Raw genomic sequence first — 19,494 nt, 5'->3', positions numbered from 1 at the left:
AATGCTATTGCAGACTTAATAAACTGCTGTAAGCATAAACACAATGTTTACGTGTAGTAGAAAGCCAAATATGTATATAATTGTTTTTTTTTTTTTCATATTTATTTTCTTGCCATGGTGTGGAACTGAACCTGCCACATTTCTGGAGTATACCAATATTAGCATACTTTACCCAACGATGTAGGAAAATATATTCACCATGAACAAATGAGATTTATCCCTGGTATGCAAGCTGATTCAACATCTGAAAATCCATTACATTAACATATTAACAAATACAATCATTACTATCACATCAACTGATGCAGAAAAATCATTTGACAAAATATAATGGTGCTTCATGAGAAATTCTGTCTAGTAAATCAGAAGAGGAAATTTCTTAACTGGATAAAAAAATCTATTAAAAATTAATAGCTAATATCATGCTGAAAATGAAAGACTGAATCTTTTCATCTATGTTGGGACCAAGGCAAGAGTATCTGCTCTGATGACATTTATTCATCACAGTAATGGGAGTTTACCTACAACAATTAGACAAGGAAAAGATGTAAAGCATACAGATCAGAAAAGACAAAATACAACTAGCCATGTTTGCAGATAATATCATTGGTTACATCAAAAAATCCAAGGAAACTACAACAAACAAAAATGCACACATGCAAACAATCAAACAGCAAAAGTAACAGGTGAGCTCAGCAATTTGCAGGACTCAGGATCAATATCCAAAATCCACAGCACTGCTAGGAATTTACCCAAGGGATACAGGAGTGCTGATGCATAGGGGCACTTGTACCCCAATGTTTATAACAGCACTTTCAACAATAGCCAAATTATGGAAAGAGCCTAAATGGCCATCAAGTGATGAATGGATAAAGAAATTGTGGTTTATATACACAATGGAATACTACTTGGCAATGAGAAAGAATGAAATATGGCCTTTTGTAGCAACTGGGATGGAACTGGAAAGTGTTATGCTAAGTGAAATAAGTCATACAGAGAAAGACAGATACCATATGTTTTCACATGGTAAGACCATGGGAGAGGGGAAGGGAAAAAAAGTTAGAGAGGGAGGGAGCCAAATCATAAGAGACTCTTAAAAACTGAGAATAAACTGAGGGTTGATGGGGGGAGGGAGGGAGGGGAGGGGGGAGGGTGGGTGATGGTCATTGAGGAGGGCACCTGTTGGAATGAGCACTGGGTGTTGTATGGAAACCAATTTGACACTAAATTTCATATTAAAAAAAAAAAAAACAAAACAATCACATACTAACAAGGAGCATATACAAACAAAAATTTTAAAAAATATCACTTCAATGAGAACACAATACTTAGATGTAATCTTAACACAACATATCCAAGATCTGTATTCTGAAGATTACAAAATTGGTGTGAAAGAAGTTAATAATAAGAAGACTTAAATACATGGAGAAATATGCTAAATTCCTAGATTAAAAGGTTTGACATAGTAAAGATGTCCATTCTCACCAAATTAATCTATAGTTTTAATGAAATTCCTATCAAAATCACAGCAAGCTTTATCCATTCATCCATCAATGGACATCTGAGCTCTTTCCATACTTTGGCTATTGTTGATAGTGCTGCTATAAACATGAGGGTGAATGTGTCCCTTCGAAACAGCACACCTGTATCCCGTGGATAAATGCCTAGTAGTGCAATTGCTGGGTCATAGGGTAGTTCTATTTTTAGTTTTTTGAGAAAACTCCATACTTTTTTCAGAGTGGGTGGATGAATGTATAAAGAAAATGTGGTATATATATATACAATGGAGTATTACTCAGCAATCAAAAAGAATGAAATCTTGCCATTTGCAACTGCATGGATGGAACTGGAGGGTATTATGCTAAGTGAAATTAGTCAGTCATAGAAAGACAAAAATCATATGACTTCACTCATATGAGGACTTTAAGAGACAAAACAGATGAACATAAGGGAAGGGAAACAAAAATAATATAAAAAGGGGAGGGGGACAAAACAGAAGAGACTCATAAATATGGAGAATGAACTGAGTGTTACGGGAAGGGTTTTTGGGAGGGGGGATGGGCTAAATGGGTAAGGGGAACTAAGGAATCTACTCCTGAAATCATTGTTGCTAACTAATTTGGATGTAAATTTTTAAAAAAAAAATTAAAAAAAATAAAATTAAAAAAATACAGCAAGCTTTTGGGCAGTTTTACCAATGTATAGTTCAATTATACATTGAATTCAATTATTATTGAATAATAATTCAATTACCCCGTCATTTTCCCAAAGTGTGCAGTCCAATCATTTGTAGTATATCCAGAGAATTGTACAACTAACACAATAATCTAATTTTAAGAGATATTTTATCACTCAAAAAGAGACCTAGAACTCATTACTCTCCATTCCACTTTCTCCACTCACAAGTCCCAGGTAACCACTAATTTGTTTTCTATCTCCCTAAATTTGCCTATTCTGAAGATTTTATATATATATAAAATCATATAATATGTGGTCTTCAGTGACTTGCTTATGTTAACTTTGCAAATGTTTTTAAGATTTATCCAAGTTATATCATACATCAGAACTTCATTCCTTTTAGATCATGAAAAATATTCTATCACATGGAAATAACATATTGTTGGGTCATATGGCAACCCTATGTTTAACATTTTGAAGAACTGAGAAACTAGTTTCCAAAGCACCTGCATCATTTTACATTCCCACTAGCAATGTACCAATTCCCCCATACCCTTGCCAACATGTCATAAATATATATTTATAATGTCCTATTTAGTGTAGGTACATAGTGGTATTTCTTTGTGATTTTGATTTGTCTTTTTTAATGGGTAACAATGTTGAGTTTCTCTTCATGTGCTTACTACCCTTTTGTATATCTCTTGGAAGAAATGTATATTCAGAACTTTTGCTCATTTTAATTGGATTTTCTATATTTTATAACTGATCAATACAAGTTAATATATTCTGGATACATTCTTTTCATTCTATGGGTGGTCTTTTCAATTTATTTTTGGTTTTGTTTGCAGCATAAAAACATGTTTAATTTGATGAAGTTCTCTGTATTTATATTTCCCTGTGTCAACTGTGTGTGTCATATTTTTAAAAATAACATTGCTAAGCCCAAATGACAAAGATTTATGGCTATGTTTTGTACTAAAAGATTCAGAGTTTTAGCACTTATATTTAGGTTTTTGATTCATATTTTATATGAAATTTATTATCAAATTGGTTTCCATACAACATTCAGTGTTCATCCCAACAGGTGCCCTCCTCAATGCCCATCACTCAATTTCCCCTCTCCCTCACCCCCCCATTAACCATCAGTTTGTTCTCGGTATTTAAGAGTCTCATGGTTTGCCTCCTGCCCCCTCTGTACCTTTTCTTCCCCTCCCCCTTCCCCATGGTTCTCTGTTAAGTTCCTCAGGATCCACATATGAGTGAAAACACATGTTATCTCTCTTTCTCTGCCTGACTTATTTCACTTAGCATAATACCGCCCCCCCCCACTTCCATCCATATTGCTATAAATGGGCAGATTTCATTCTTTCTCATGTTAAATTAATTCTTGTATGTAGTATAAGAAAGGAGCCCCAAATTATTCTTTTGCATCTTTATCCAGTTGTTCTGGCAATATTTGTTGAAAAAATGTTCTTTCACCTTTTGGATAGTTTTGGTACCCTTGTCAAAAGCCATTTGACCATAAATGTGGAGAATGTAACATTTCTGGCCTCATTTTTATTTCATCTAACTATGTCTTTCTGCCAGGACTACCCTGTCTTAATTCTGTACTTTTATAGTAAGTTTTGAAACTGGGAAGTGTTAGTCCTCCAATTTTACTCTCCTTTTACAAAGATTGTTTTGGCTATTCTGATTTCAATATGGTTTTTTATAGGCCCAGAAAAGCTTATTGTAAATGTATAAGAAATAGCTCAGAAGAAGTAGGAGAACTAAGACACTCTTGACAAAGAATAGCAAAGTGAGAGGAATCACTCTGTACAAAATTAAGGGTAAATTTATACCTAAGGTATTCAAGACATGTTGGTTGAGGGATAGACTCACAGATAACTGGAACACAATAGAGAACCCAGAAAGAAACCCAGTAATCATGCGCAACTTATGTACAGCAAAGATTCAGTCCATGGAGGAAAGAGAGTCTTTTTCAAAGTGGTGCTCAAATTGACATTCAGAGGTCATAAAGGAAAAAAGAAAAGAAATCAAACAAAAGAAAGGAAAAGAACCTTAATCTGAACCTCATAACTTATACAAAACTTAACTCCAAATGGATCACATATATAAATATAAAACATTAAAAGTACAAAGTTCTTAGAACAAAAAAACAAAAAAAAAATAGTGTATCTTTGGGATCTAGAACTAGTCCTACAATCCAGCAATTACACTACTAGGTATTTATCCAAAGGATAAAAAATAACTGATTCAAAGGGGCACATGCATCCCAATGTTTATAGCAGCATTATCAACAATAGCCAAATTACGGAAAGAGCCCAAATGCCCATTGAATGATGAATTGATGATCATATATATATATATATATATATATATATATATATATATCACATCTTCATCAATATTTGAATATTATTCAGTGATTAAAAAGAATGAAATCTTGTCATTTGCAACAATGTGGGTGGAGCTAGGGTGTATTATGCTAAGCGAAATTAGTCCAGGACTTCTTAGCCTTTACACAAAAAGTACAGACTAAAAAATATCAAAAAACAGACAGTAGGGAAATTAAAAACATTGGATATGTGAATGATTCAGTTAAGAGTATATCTTGCAAAAGACTAGTATCTAGAATATATAAAGAACTCTCAAACCCCACACTTACAAAACTCAAACAATCCAATGAGAATATGGGCAAGATACATGAACAGGCATTTCACAAAAGAAAATCTTTAGAAAACAAAAAAGCACAGGTAAAGATGGTCAAATTATTAACCATATAAAATGCCCATTAAAACCACAATGATATATTACTACACACCTATCAGAGCAGCTATAATATATTACAGACAATAGTACCAGGGTGGCTTTGTTGGTTGAGCATCCAACTTCTGCTCAGGTCATGATCGCGTGATTCATAGGGTTCTCTGCTGTCAATACAGAGCCAGCTTTGGGTCCTCAGTCCCCCCCCGCCCCCCCTGCTCACACTATCTCTCTCTCAAAAATAAATAAACATTTAAAAAATTACTGACAATATCAAGTGTTTACAAAGATGAATAAGAATTGGATTACCCATACAGTGCTGGTGGAAATTGAAAATAATTTAGCTGCTCTGGAAAACAGATTGGCAGTTTCTTATAAAACCAAGCATTCAACTTACATATGATCCAACAGTTGCACTCTTTGGCCCTTATCCTAGATAGATAAACATTTATGTTCACAGAAAAAAATTGTACATGAATATTTACGGCAGACTTACTAATTCACAATATCCCCAAACTGAAAAAAAAAAAAAGTCTGTCCTTCAACAGGTGAAAGTTTAAACAAACTGAGACACTTCCACATGAATTCCTACTCAACAATAAAAAGAAGCAATTACTGATATATGAAACAATTTGAATAAATTCTCAAGGGAATTGTGCTGTATGAAAGAAACCAATCCCAAAACATACCATATCCCTTATAATATAATGATTCCATTGATATAACATTCTTGAAATGACAAAATCAGAGAATGAAATAATGATTGCCAGGGGTTAAGGAGGAGGGGAAGGACTGAGAGTAGTCAGTGTGATACAAAAAGGCAACAAGAGGGATCCTCAGGATCATGACATATTCTGTATCTTGACCTTATCAATGTAAGATCCTGAGTGTGATATAGTACCATGAGCACAATAGATGCAGGGAACATGGAACTCTCCATATTATTTCTTATAGCAACACATAAATTTAAAATTATCTACCAAGCACTGATTCTTTTCTCACACACAATCACAAACTACAAAACCACCAGTTACAAAGTTGTGCATGAACTCTAACAACAGGAGTGGTTCACATCCCTAATGATGACTCATGAACATGATGACCTAACATGATTAGGAGTCTCATAGGTATAAAAAAGCCCCTTTGAAGTCTGTTTATTTCTCTGGGAGATGAGAAAAAGCTGCCAAAATAAAACGTATCTCCCTTGAACAAACTAGATGTTGACATTGAAGTCAAGGTACCACTGGATTGTAACTGAAGATAAAGAAGACATCATATTGTTTAGCCCTGATACTTATGGCAGCACCAGTTTTTAGTCACATCCATCCGTGTTGGAAACTGAAAACTCAAATACCTAAACAGAATACTTTGTTAGGAAGGGAGGATGACTGCATCAAGGCAGCTCCTCCTTCAGGACCCTCCAGCTCAGAGCCACCTTCACACACCTGAAATCAGAACCTTATCTGGATCTGAACCACAGTTAAGACCTTGACATCCTGGCCCCTGCCTGGGCACTTGGTTCCTCTGTTCTGGTGACCTTCTCAATTAATTAATATTTAATGTTAGTTAATCTCACTATGGCTCAGGATTTCAACAACAGCTTTTAAAACTCCTGCATGAAAGTAGAAGGCACTAGAGGGAAGTTAATAGCATCGATATTCACCTGATTAAAAAAAAAATGCCACAATATTGCCAATGTAAAACTAAGTTCAAAAGTTATATTAATATAGAGGATAAAATAAATCATAGAATATTACAAATTCTAAAATGCTCATAAATACCGCAAACGTCACCACATCCAGAAAAATAATATGTTGTAGCACAATCAGCTCACCAAAAACTAGCTTAGAGTCAACAAAGTCACAATTACTGACATATTCCAATAAGCGAATGAGGTTGCACCAGAAGAATGTGGAACACCTCACCAAGCCCAGGAGAAGAGAGTTATTAAAGGCTATGGGGAAGGGGATTTGAAGCAGTATTTTGAGGGACTCAGAGCAAGGCATGGTATGTAAAGACATCTGTATTGGGTGCACCCAGGTCCTATCACCTTTTCTGTGCACAAAATTTTCTGTAGCAATGCTCTATTTTCCCATACCAGGAAGCCTATATTTCCTTTATGAGGTGCTACAGAGTACTTCCCCATCATGATCCATCTTCTGGCCCTGCGCCTTTGGGTCAAAACCCTGTGTCTGGAGGATATCCCTACATTGAGACAGCTAAAGATACATAACTATACACAAGAGTGATAGAAACACAGAAATATATTCTAATAACCTTTAGTTAAATGCATCCCCAACTCAACTCGAAACTAGATGCCAACAATGCCTGTGACCACCTCAGGAGAGGAGAATTTGATGGGGGAAGTCAAAATGGAAATACACTGTTCTTAATTGACTGCAGTAGAAATATCTCACCTTTTTAAATTGTAAACAAACAAACAAACAACAACAAAAACCCATGCTGGAGGAAATCTGCTCAGGCCCCTCTCAGCCTCACTGAGGTTTGTGAGGAACCATGCCCTTCAACACCATTAGCTTCATGGACCATCATGCTGTGACAATAATAACAGACTCCGCTATTTTGCAAGAGTGGGGCAGGCAGTGGAGATACAAGTGATGATGCATATCCACCAGCCACAAAAGTGGGAAGAGACCTGAGGAAGAAGTAAGGGCAGAAAAAAACTTTGCAAAAGAGAAGCTCACGGGCATCAGACCAGGTGAGAGGCATTTAGGTGCTTGCAAAAGAAACTGTGTGTGTCTCCTGAACCAGAGCTGGGTCACATGATTGCCCCCTAAATTAATCACTATTAGGGATGACATCATAGAAATTATCACCAGCACTCAATAACACCTGTGGGTCAGGACTGCAACATCATTGCAAAATGACGTTATCACTGGGGCCTGGTTAAGGAAATGAAGCTTCACACATATGCTAGAACACTACCCAGCCATTGGGAAGAATTAGATAGCAATATACATGTCAAACTTGGAAAAATTGAATCCAAAGAGCATAGAATGTGTTAATATAACATATCTGAGAGAATGGGCTGGGGCAGGGGTGGTAAAATAGCATTTGTCATTTCCTGGAAGAAAGCAGATGGAATTATCAAAAGTGCATATATTTGAAGACAGGTAGAGTGGTAGGAGAATGGGTGGCAAGATTTTCTTTTCAAATTTTTTGTACTTTTTGCTCTTGTTTGAAATTTATAGCAATGCACATGTATTTTTATTTATTTTTAATATAATTTATTGTCAAATTGGCTTACATACAACACCCAGTGCTCATCCCAACAAGTGCCCTCCTCAATGTCCATCACCCATTTTCCCTCCCCCCCTCTTTCTACCCTTAGTTTGTTCTCTGAATTTAAAAGTCTCATGGTTTGCCTCCCTCCCTCTCTGTTTGTAACTATTTTTTCCCATCCCTTACCCCATGGTGTTCTGTTAAGTTTCTCAAGATCCACATATGAGTGAAAATATATGATATCTCTCCTTCTCTGACTGACTTATTTCACTCAGCATAATACCTAGCTGGAATGTATATGTATTTTTAATTCAACCATGGTGTTTGGGTGATGACATTATATGTTATTGTTCATCTTATTCTTTGTATGTCTGTATTTTACAAATTAAACAATGCTGCAGCTGAATGTTCTGTCTTGCATGTTTGGTATGCCTGAATATATTTAACAGTGTCTTAAATTAACTAGAAATTAACCTGTGGGTTGGTTTTTAACATAAGGTATTTACACCTTACATAATGTGCTCCTTAAATTATGGCATCCATTTAGTGTTCAATACAACTCTCCTTGTTTTAGTGGCACTGAGTGTTTTAGGGTATATCCTTTCTTGCTGATCCTACATGCCCCTGGGGGAAAGGGAGCCTGTTCACAATCCCCACATTGCCCATCTCAGCAAGGAGTACATCATTGCTGCTGGCTAAATGGCTGGAATTAGCAGGTAGTCTCTTACGTGACTCCACAATGCTCAATTTCATCCTTTTTTATCCCCTTATTTTTACTTATGTTGAATGTTAAAAGGAAATTACCTGTTGCCCAGTGAATTTGAAAATAAAGGATATACATCTCCAGATGAGGTCTGCATTTAATTTCAGGGAAGGCTTAAGGTGTTACATCTACATTTCAGTATTGCTACCTAAAAATGGTCATAGTTTGTTGCCATGATCCTATCAGGAATCTGATTAAAGCTGTGGGACATCATCTTTAAACTGTGTGTATGTGTGCATATATGTGTGCACACACACATGCACTCACAAACATTCAAAATTCTCAGAATTCAATGGTGCTTCTAGATGCACTCTGTGGACCCTAATACTAAGAAACTGATTTTGAAAACAATTCAACCATTCCCAAGTTCCTTTTTCCTGCCTGCCCCCTAGTGCAAAGGCTGAAAGTGCGAGACAATTATTTATAGCTTTCCTCTCTCTTGGGGACCTAGGATCCAGTTCTAGCCAATGACACCTAGAATGTCTTCTGGGGCTTTTCTAAGAAAGTGTCTATTCTGGATAAAAAGAGAGAGGCCCTGGGGTAAATCTTTTTCTCTTCCCTCCCTCTGTCCCCATGATCACCCCCTCCTCCTCCTCCTCCTGGCCTGTGGATAGGATGCCTGGGCTATGACAACCATCTTTCAGCCATGTGCATTGTGTCAGGGGCAGAGAACCAAGAAAGCTGGAGAAGATGAAAAGAAACAGCCTGGACTCTACTGACCTCATTGCCCCTTCTTCCCAGCTCCGTGGCCATGCATTCCCATGAGCTGTTGGTCAATGGTCAGTGTCCTCAGGGAAGAAGTCAGTTTTTCCAAAATTCCTGCCCTTGGAAGCCAGGATGTTCCTATGAAAGATGAAGGTGACACACCCTAGGTTACTGTCCCAGTGCCAGAGACTCCACTGAAACTCACTGTGCAGTGGGGGAGTAGGGTCTTAATTTAAAATCACAGGTCTTGCCTCAGCCTCCCTTGCACTTATTTCCTCATGAGTGAAAGGGGTTTGAGGTACCTATCCAGCCTTCTTCTGTGCATGGATCAAAGATTAGGTGAGTGAAATTGTCCCCAAAGCCCAATGCAGATGGAAGCTTTGGTTATTGTTTTACAGAGGATATAAGAGGGGGAAACATCCAGAATGAGTGACTTTTGAAAACAGGTAACTTCCCAGATGAGGCACTTTCCCTTGAGCAAGTCTCAAGTGTGAGAACATTTGGATCATCACACCTATCATCCTTAGAAGGGAAATATGGAATGGCCTACAAAAAAATCACCCTCTACTCAAAGGGTTTACAGACCAAATACACACTGTAGTTAAAAGGGTTGTGGGAGGGGCGCCTGGGTGGCGCAGTCGGTTGAGCGTCCGACTTCAGCCAGGTCACGATCTCGCGGTCCGCGGGTTCGAGCCCCACGTCGGGCTCTGGGCGATGGCTCGGAGCCTGGAGCCTGTTTCCAATTCTGTGTCTCCCTCTCTCTCTGCCCCTCCCCCGTTCATGCTCTCTCTCTGTCCCAAAAATAAATAAACGTTGAAAAAAAAATTTAAAAAAAAAAAAAAAGGGTTGTGGGACACGGTTTAGGTCCCGACTCTGCCACACTGTCAGGGTTCCCTGGACATGGATTCTGGGGTGGAGCTCAATGATCAGGAGGCTGATGGCAGAGTGTACTCTGGATGCAAGTACCCAAGGATGCAGTTCCACTGAGGCCACAGCTAGCCTCACAGAGAGTCTAGAACTTCAAGGAACCAGACCCTCAGACTTGTTACATATGCAGGCAGAAGAGTCAGGCTTTGTTCCCCCATATAGACCACTCATTGGAGACAAAGACATGATCTTGGCAAAGCAGCTTTCTTCAGCTCAGATCAATGCCTACAGAAAAATTCAGCTGTGAGTAACCAGTAGCCACACTCCCAGCAGCTGAGAGAATGAAGACTGGCTGATGAGGAGAGAGGGCAACACAAGAGACAGACAGAGAGAGAGAGAGAGAGAGAGCATGAGCAAGTGTGGAGTGGTAGAGGGAATGAGAGAATGAGAACCCCAAGCAGGCTCCGTGTTGTGTGATGTGGGGCTCAACCCCACAAACCTGAGATCATGACCTAAGCCAAAATCAAGAGTTAGATGCTTAACCTACTGAGGTACCCAGGTGCCACAACTCATCTGTATAATGAAGGCAGTTATAACTATTACTGCATATTATCATTTAAGAAATAAATGAAGGGCACCTGGTTGGCTCAGTCAGTCGAGCATCCATCTTCAGCTCAGGTCATGATCTCACTGTTACTGAGTTTGAGCACTTCCAGCATACGGCTCTGCCCTGGCAGTGCAGGGATTGCTTGGGATTCTATCTCTTCTCTTTCTCTGCCCCTTCCTTGCTCATGCTTTCTCTCTCTTTCAAAATAAATAAAGACTTTTAAAAAAATGAAAGATTTTTTTTGAAAATGGAATTGAATAATAAGTGATATTATGTAATTGTTGTTAATTAAAAATGCTCAAGACAAAAGAAATAAAATTGGCATCACATGACATTTAACATGCCCCCATGTGAGGCACAGAATTACTCTGTGAATGCTTGTTAACTGGCTCTACTTGCCTTTTGTGGTTCTAAGTCCTGGGAATAAATAGACACATAAGGCATGGTCTTCTGCAAATGCAAACAAATGTATAACACAGTTAGCTACAAATGCGGGAAATGAAAAGACAAATAGATGATCCTTATCTTAGAACATTTTTCCTCCTATGTCTGGAAAACTCAGAATAATCAACTTAAAAATTATGAGAATTAATGTAGTTGTTGTGCAACATGGCTGAATCAATAACAAAGATCTAGACATCAATAAACACCTTTCCTAGATATTAGAAAAAAAAATTAGAATTTATAAGGAAAAAAATCTACTTTTAGAGTGAACAAAATGCCTAGCAATATCCTTAAAAAGAAATCTTCATTGCACAGAAATTTTCATAACATCACTGTTCACAATAAACTAAAAGGTGGGAACATCCCAGGTGTACACCAGCAGATATACATATATGTATGCGCATATATGTACACTGAATATATTATTCAACCTTAAAAAGAATAAAATTATGAGACATGTTGTGACATGGCTGAACCTTGAGGACATTATGCTGAAATAAATCATTCAGAAAATGATAACTACAGTATGATTCCACTTATATGAGGTTGCTAGAGTAGTCCAGCTCACGAGGGACTGGGGAAGAGAGTTAAAGGGGGATAGAGGATTAGTGTTTAGTGGATATATAGTTTCAGGATGGGGAAGAAAATAGTTCTATAGAAGAATGGTAGTAATAGTTGCCCAACAATGTGAATGTAATTAATTCCACTGAACTATACACTTTAAAATGGTTAAAATGGCAAGTTATATGTTATATATATTTTACCGTAATAAAATTTCTTAAAGAAACATGTGAGTTCTTTATGAAGAATAAGAGAAGAAAGATAAAATGATCTATATAACTCTTCACTAAGAAGAAAGATAAAATGATCTATATAACTAGAGCTTTACAATATTTTTATGATAAGGATAAATATGATAAAGGTGTTCACTTGTTTCAAATTGTTCCATTCATAATACATTCAACCATTTTTAAGATGCTAAGAGTCACTTGGAAGAATAAACAGAAATAGCTAAGAACTTTTAGAAAATATCTGTCATAACGTGCCATATTATATAATTAAACCATATAGTAATGATGCAAAAATAAACACTAGACACAATCTGTTTTCTTGTCCCACATCTTGGCCATCAGTTCATACTCCCTTCTAAGAAATCCTACCTATTGTGTGCCGGGTATGGCTCTGGGGAAGCCGAAGACAGACAGCAACAGTTACAAGGTCCTGAGCTCCCCTTGTGGCAGGGGCCACAGATGGGGCACCTATCCCACCTGTGCTGCAATTTCAGGCTAGGGGATATAATGACAAAGAGAACCAAGGCAGATATTCCCGACCCAAGATAAGAAAGAGGTTGGGGAGAGTACAGTATACAGGGACCTGTAGGGACTCCATTGTGGGAAGTGTCATACTGGAGAAGGAACAGTGCATGGGTGACAGTAGAGCTATAAGCCACACCAGTGAGGTCAGAGGTTGTTGTCCCAAACAACTTTTAAGCAAAGAAACAAACTATTTAAACATGTAGTTAAGAGACAGCACTGTGAGGTTTGGAGGGATGAAAGGGAGAGGGGCAAGTGATCAGATTCCAGATCATGGCCCCACTTTGAGGTTCAAGGGCATTGGTTGGAGTCATGCAGCTATCTATAAAATTATCCTGTCCCATGGTCTAAGCCAGCCTACTTGGCCTGCTCTGAGTGATCTGAGCAGGTAGTCCAGTGACAGCTACAAAAAATAACATGGAACATGTAGGTGGAGTGGTATAATGACATGACTTTCATTCCACACCAATGGCTTTGAATATCAGCATGCAACCCTCGCTTTGTAGATGCTTTCATTGGAACACCAACGGTGTGCAATGATTCAGAGAAGGGTAATATACACCCTAAATGTGAGAAATAACGTACATTATTCCCCCTCCCTGCTTTTGTTGGGTCACCAAACTTTCCCCAACGACTAAAAGCTCTCAATGATCTTCTACAGGAATTAAAGATAATTTATTTTGTTTATGGAAACATTTCTCAAAAATCCATGATCATAAGAGATTTCATTTACATAAAACTTATTGACAAGCATGCACTAAGTGTAATAAAACAATAAAGAAAAATTCCTTGGATCATATCTAAGGTGGGGGGGCACAGCTCATGGAAGTAGACAATAATCAGAGGTCATTTAACAGAGCAGGTATGATGTGATCTTCTATATTAGATTGTATCATGGGTTCTTAATCATAATGAGCAGATTGTATTATGATTTCCCAACCATCCATAGTAGATTGCACTGAGTTCCCAAGTCTTCACTCCTCCCTATATTTGAGCATTTGCCATGTGACATTGTAAGGACCCCTACCAGAGATAGGATGCTGAGTTTGACCAATGGTGTGTAAGTACACATGGTGCAAGTGAAGACTTGAAATGTTCTCACACATTCTGCCATCATCACTAGAACATGCCCTAGGTATCCCAATGCTTCAAAGAGGCTGAGAAACACAGAGGCACTGATATGGGTCCAACTAGCACCTCAAAACTGTGGCCAGCACACCCAGAATGGATTAGGCTGGAACAGTCAGCCACCCTCAGACATGTGAGTCAAAATAAATGGTTAATGAAGACTGTTTATGATTGTGGATGAGTTCTTGTGTTGTATCTTGTGCTATTTGTGTAAGAAAGTAAACCAACTGCTGAATTAAAATGAGAGATTACTAATATACATCTAATCTTGCTCCTTCCTGAATCCCCAAAAACTGAGAACAATGTCCCCCACATATTTTTTTAAGAATAAATCCACAAGGATGAGAAGAAGATAAAATAGTACCAAGGGATTTTGGAAACTGAGAAGAAAGTGGATGAAAGTAATTGACTTACTCCACAGGAAACAAAATCCTGGCCAGAAGTAGAAAAGAAAAAAAAAAAGAACAACACAATTTTACAACATGAAAACTGATCGTGTCAGTTACCTCTGGAGTGAAGGGGGAAAAAGGTAAAATACATTTGATTGCAAATTGAATAAGAAACAATGAATCCACAGATCCCTGCCCCAGACTTAAGAGGTTTATTTTCTGGGGTATGTAAGTCCAGAGGTAGACTCGGTTGTACTGACTGCATGCAGATGGATATTGACATAAAGTTCTCTTTGGTGTGGGTACATAAACATTTCTTATACTTTTCTCTATTTCTTAAATTAAGATGAATAAAACATCTTTTTAAAAATTTATTTATTTAAAGTCAACCTAGTTATCATACAGTGTAGTATCAACTTCAGGAGTAGAACCCAGTGATTCATCACTTACATATAACATCCAGTGCTCATCCCAACAAGTGCCTTCTTTAATGTCTATTGCCCGTTTAGCCCGTCCCCCCACCAACCTCCCCTCCAGCAATCCCCACTTTGTTCTCTGTATTTAAGAGTCTCTTATGGTTTGCTTCCCGCTCTGTTTTCATCTTATTTTTCCTTCCATTCCCCTATGTTCACGTGCTGTGTTTCTTAAATTCCACATGAATGGGATCATTTGTCTTTCTCTGACTGACTTATTTTGCATAACATAATACACTCTGTTTCCATCCATGTTGTTGCAAATGGCAAGATTTCATTCTTTTTTATCACTAACACTCCGTTGTGTGTGTGTGTGTGTGTGTGTGTGTGTGTGTGTGTGTAATAAGGAAGATGTGATCTTCTTTATTCATCGGTCAGTAGGCATTTGGGCTCTTTCCAGAATTTGGCTACTGTTCATAGTGCTGCTATAAACCCTCAAGAAAACAGGGATAGAAGCAAAATGCCTCAACATCATAAAGGCCATGTATGAAAGACTCACAGCTAATATCATCATCAATGGGGAAAAACTAAAAGTTTTCCCCCTAAGGTCAGGAACATGACAGGGATGTCCACTCTCACCACTGTTGTTCAGCATAGTACTGGAAGTCCTAACCTCAGCAGTCTGACAACAACAACAACAACAACAACAACAACAACAACAAAAACAACAACAAAAGCCATACAAATTGGCAACGAAGTCAAAATTTCACTCTCTGCAGATCACATGATACTCAATGTGGAAGACCCAAGACTCCAACAAAAAACTGCTAGAACTGATACACGAATTCAGCAAAGTTGCAGGGTATATAATCAAAGTACAGAAATTAGTTGCATTTCTATACACCAGTAATGAAGCAGCAGAAAAAGAAATCAAGGAATTGATCCCACTTACAATTGCACCAAAAACTATAAGATACCTACGAATAAACCCAACCAAAGAGATAAGAGATCTTATGCTGTAAACTATAGAAAGCTTATGGAAAAAAAAATTGAAGAAGGCACAAAGAAATGGAAAAAAATTCCCATGTTCATAGATTGGAAGAACAAATATTGTTAAAATGTCTATACTACCCAAAGCAATCTACACATTCAATGCAATCCCTATCAAAATAACACCAGCATTCTTCACAGAGATAGAACAAACAATCCTAAAATTTGTATGGAACCACAAAAGACCCCAAGGAACCAAAGTTTACTTTTCTTGAAAAAGAAAACCAAATCTGGAGGCATCACAATTCCTACTTCAAGCCATATTACAAAGCTGTAATCATCAAGACAATATGGTACTGGCATAAAAACAGAGGTATCTATGGAACAGAATAGAGAACCCAGAAATGAACCAACAAATATGTGGCAAACTAATCTTTGACAAAGCAAGGAAGAATATCCGATGGAACAAAAGATAGTATTTTTATCAAATGGTGTTGGGAAAACTGGACAGCAACATGTGGAAGAATAAAACTGGACCATTTTCTTACACCATGCACAAAAATAAATTCAAAATGGGTGAAAGACCTAAATGTGAAACAGGAAACCATCAAAATTCTACAGGAGAAAACAGGCAGCAATTTCTTTGACCTCAGCCACAGCAACTTCTTACTAGAAATGTCTCCAGAGGCTAGGGATACAAAAGCAAAAAATGAACTATTGGGACTTCACCAAGAAAAAAGCTCTTCATAGCAAAGAAAACAGTCAACAAAACTAAGAGGCAAATGACAGAATTGGGAGAAGAGATTTGCAAATGACATATTGGATAAAGGGTTAGTATCAAAAATCTATAAAGAACTTATCAAACTCAATACCCTAAAAATAAATAATCCAGTTAAGAAATGGACAGAAGACATGAATAGACACTTTTACAAAGAAGACATCCAGATGGCTAAGAGACATATGAAAAGATGTTCAACATCATTCATCATCAGAGAAATACAAATCAAAAAAATAATGAGATGCCAACCCACACCTCTCAGAATGGCTAAAATTAATAACTCAGGAAACAACAGATGTTGGTAAGGATGCAAAGAAAGGCTCGTAGACTGTTAGACTGTTAGACTGTTGATGGGAATGCAAACTGCTGATGGTGTCTCCACTCTGGAAAACAGTACGGAGGAGCCTCAAAAAAATTAAAAATAGGACTACCCTATGACCCAGCAGTACTAGGTACTTATCCAAAGGATACAAAAATGCTGATTCAATGGGGCACATGCATCCCAACACCTTAAAGTAAGCAGAGATTCAGAGTGCTTCACTATTGAGCTATGGTAACAGTATAAACTTGGTATAGAAGAGCCTAGTGCTTGGACCAGCGAAGGGGACCTGACAGATGCAAGATACTTGGAGGCCATATCTGCCAACTATGTGTGATAGCTAAATGTTACAGCTTCAATTCTGCACCTGGCTGGTGATGATATTATCAAGTGAGATAACAAGCTCATTTGTGGATGTTTTGAATTTGATTTAAGCTTCAGATAGTTGGATGGATGTGTCCAACAGAGAGCTGGGAATATAGATATGAAGTTTAGGAAATTTTGGGGCATATTTATATAGTTTTACCTTAAAATTCCTAAAAAAGACAGAATGCTAAAATGAAAAAATACTCTGAGTTGGAGCTAACAAAGAGTGAACTTTTCATTGTCACATACAAAGATTATTTGATTAACTGAATTGAGACCAATATAAATGTTTAGGTCATACTACAGAAAAAAATACTTTGAAAGTTGGAGAAGCTAATTACTTGCCCAGGATCACAGCAGAATCATCACCATAACTGAGTCTTGGAGCAGATGGATCCACCCCAACTCCCTTACATGTGTTATGAGCTCCACTCCAAACTTGTATGTTAATCCCCAAAGTCATTACTCCAGAATGTAACTGTATTTGGATCTAGGGTATTCACTGGGGTTATCAAGTTAAAATAGGGTCATTAGCATGACCCCTAATAGAATATGAATGATATCCCTATGAAAAGGTATAATTGACACACAGAAAGAGACACACATAGAAGGAAGATGATGTGAAGAGGCAGACAGAAGAAGCCCATCTGCCAAATGAAGGAGAGAAGCCAGTAGCAGAGTCCCTCTTATGGTCCTCGGAAGAAACCAACACTTCCTGCACCTTGATCTTGGACCTCCAGCCTCTAGACTGTTAGACAAGAAATTTCTGTGATTTAAGTTACTCAGCATGTGGTACTTTGTTACAGCAAACTAAAACACCTCCCTTCTTGCTCAGTCACACCAAATACTTTTCTCCAAGGGCTGTCACCACAGGAAGATCAGTATTAAGTTTGTCAATGCAATGAAAGGGGTAGAATTCATTCTCAGAAAAGCATCAGACACACTCTAAGAACCAAAGGAGCCTTGCGTTCAGCTAGAGGAGTTGGTTTGCAGTTTGAGCACAGCCAGACATTCTTGGTGCCTGGTTACATGGGACCAAAGTCTCCTTTCTCCTTCCAGAAGACATTGCCTATAAAGCATGCTATTGGGGGTTATAGAGATATTGATTCAGTGTGTGTGACAAAACTTCAGAGGAGACATAAATAACTCTTCTGTAAGCACCTGATGGTTCTGTTAATGAATGTAAAGGGTTCCATGGTGTGAATGGGGCAAAGGTGACATGTGACATTTATGTGACCTACCTGTCATTAGGGAAAAGTATTTGGTGTATTAAAGTTCATCTGAATTTGTAGGAGCTTTAAACCAGATGAATACAGTTATTACAACAACTATATGAAGGCAGTTGACTTTTCAAAATGCTATAAAAATTTTTGTTTTTATATGTAGCCCAAAAGATCTTTTGTAAATATCTAGCAGGTATTTCCCAGGACATTTCATTCAAATATAATAAAATATCCATGCTCTGGAAATTCTTTTTATTCCAGAGCTGAATTTATCTAACAAATTATACCTCAATATAAATTAACTTTATAAGGATATCCTTTACCTAACTAAAGAGAGATCTTTTTTCTTTTTCATAACAAAAAAAAAGAAGAAACTTCAAGAAAGAGGTTATGAACATCACATGTAGTTGTTTGATTCTTATTCCTTTTGTTTTCCTCCTTATTCATCCTTTCCCTCTTCTCTGTTTCTTCTTCTTCTTCTTCTTCTTCTTCTTCTTCTTCTTCTTCTTCTCTCCATTAATAAAAAAAAAAAGTCCCCAGGTGCCTCAGTGGCTCAGTCAGTTAGGCATCTGACTTCAGCTCAGGTCATGATCTCATGGGTCATGAGTTGGAGCCTCATGTCAGGCTCTGTGCTGACAGCTCAGAGCCTGGAGCCTGCTTCAGATTCTCTGTCTCCCTCCCTTCCTGTCTCCCCCCCACTCGTACTCTGTCTCTCTGTCAAAAATAAGTAAACATTAAAATTTAAAAATAATAATAATAGAAGTCTCTGTCCTCAACCTGTCTAGATCCTGATTGTCAAAAACAAGAAAGCATAGACTTTATGTACAATCGAAAGAGTTCCTTAGTCTTTCTGAGGCCCATTTTCCACATTTTGAAATTGCTGCAGCAGTTAAAACAGTCTAGGTTATGCTGTGGTAATGAACAGCCCCAAATATGAGTGATAAGACAGCAATATAACCCTCAGTTGCTGTGTTCTCCTTCTTCCACAGATGCACTGCATGT

This window comes from Leopardus geoffroyi, chromosome A3, assembly GCF_018350155.1.
Source record: "Leopardus geoffroyi isolate Oge1 chromosome A3, O.geoffroyi_Oge1_pat1.0, whole genome shotgun sequence".
Classification (NCBI taxonomy): Eukaryota; Metazoa; Chordata; class Mammalia; order Carnivora; family Felidae; genus Leopardus; species Leopardus geoffroyi.
Note: the sequence above shows the minus strand (reverse complement) of the source record.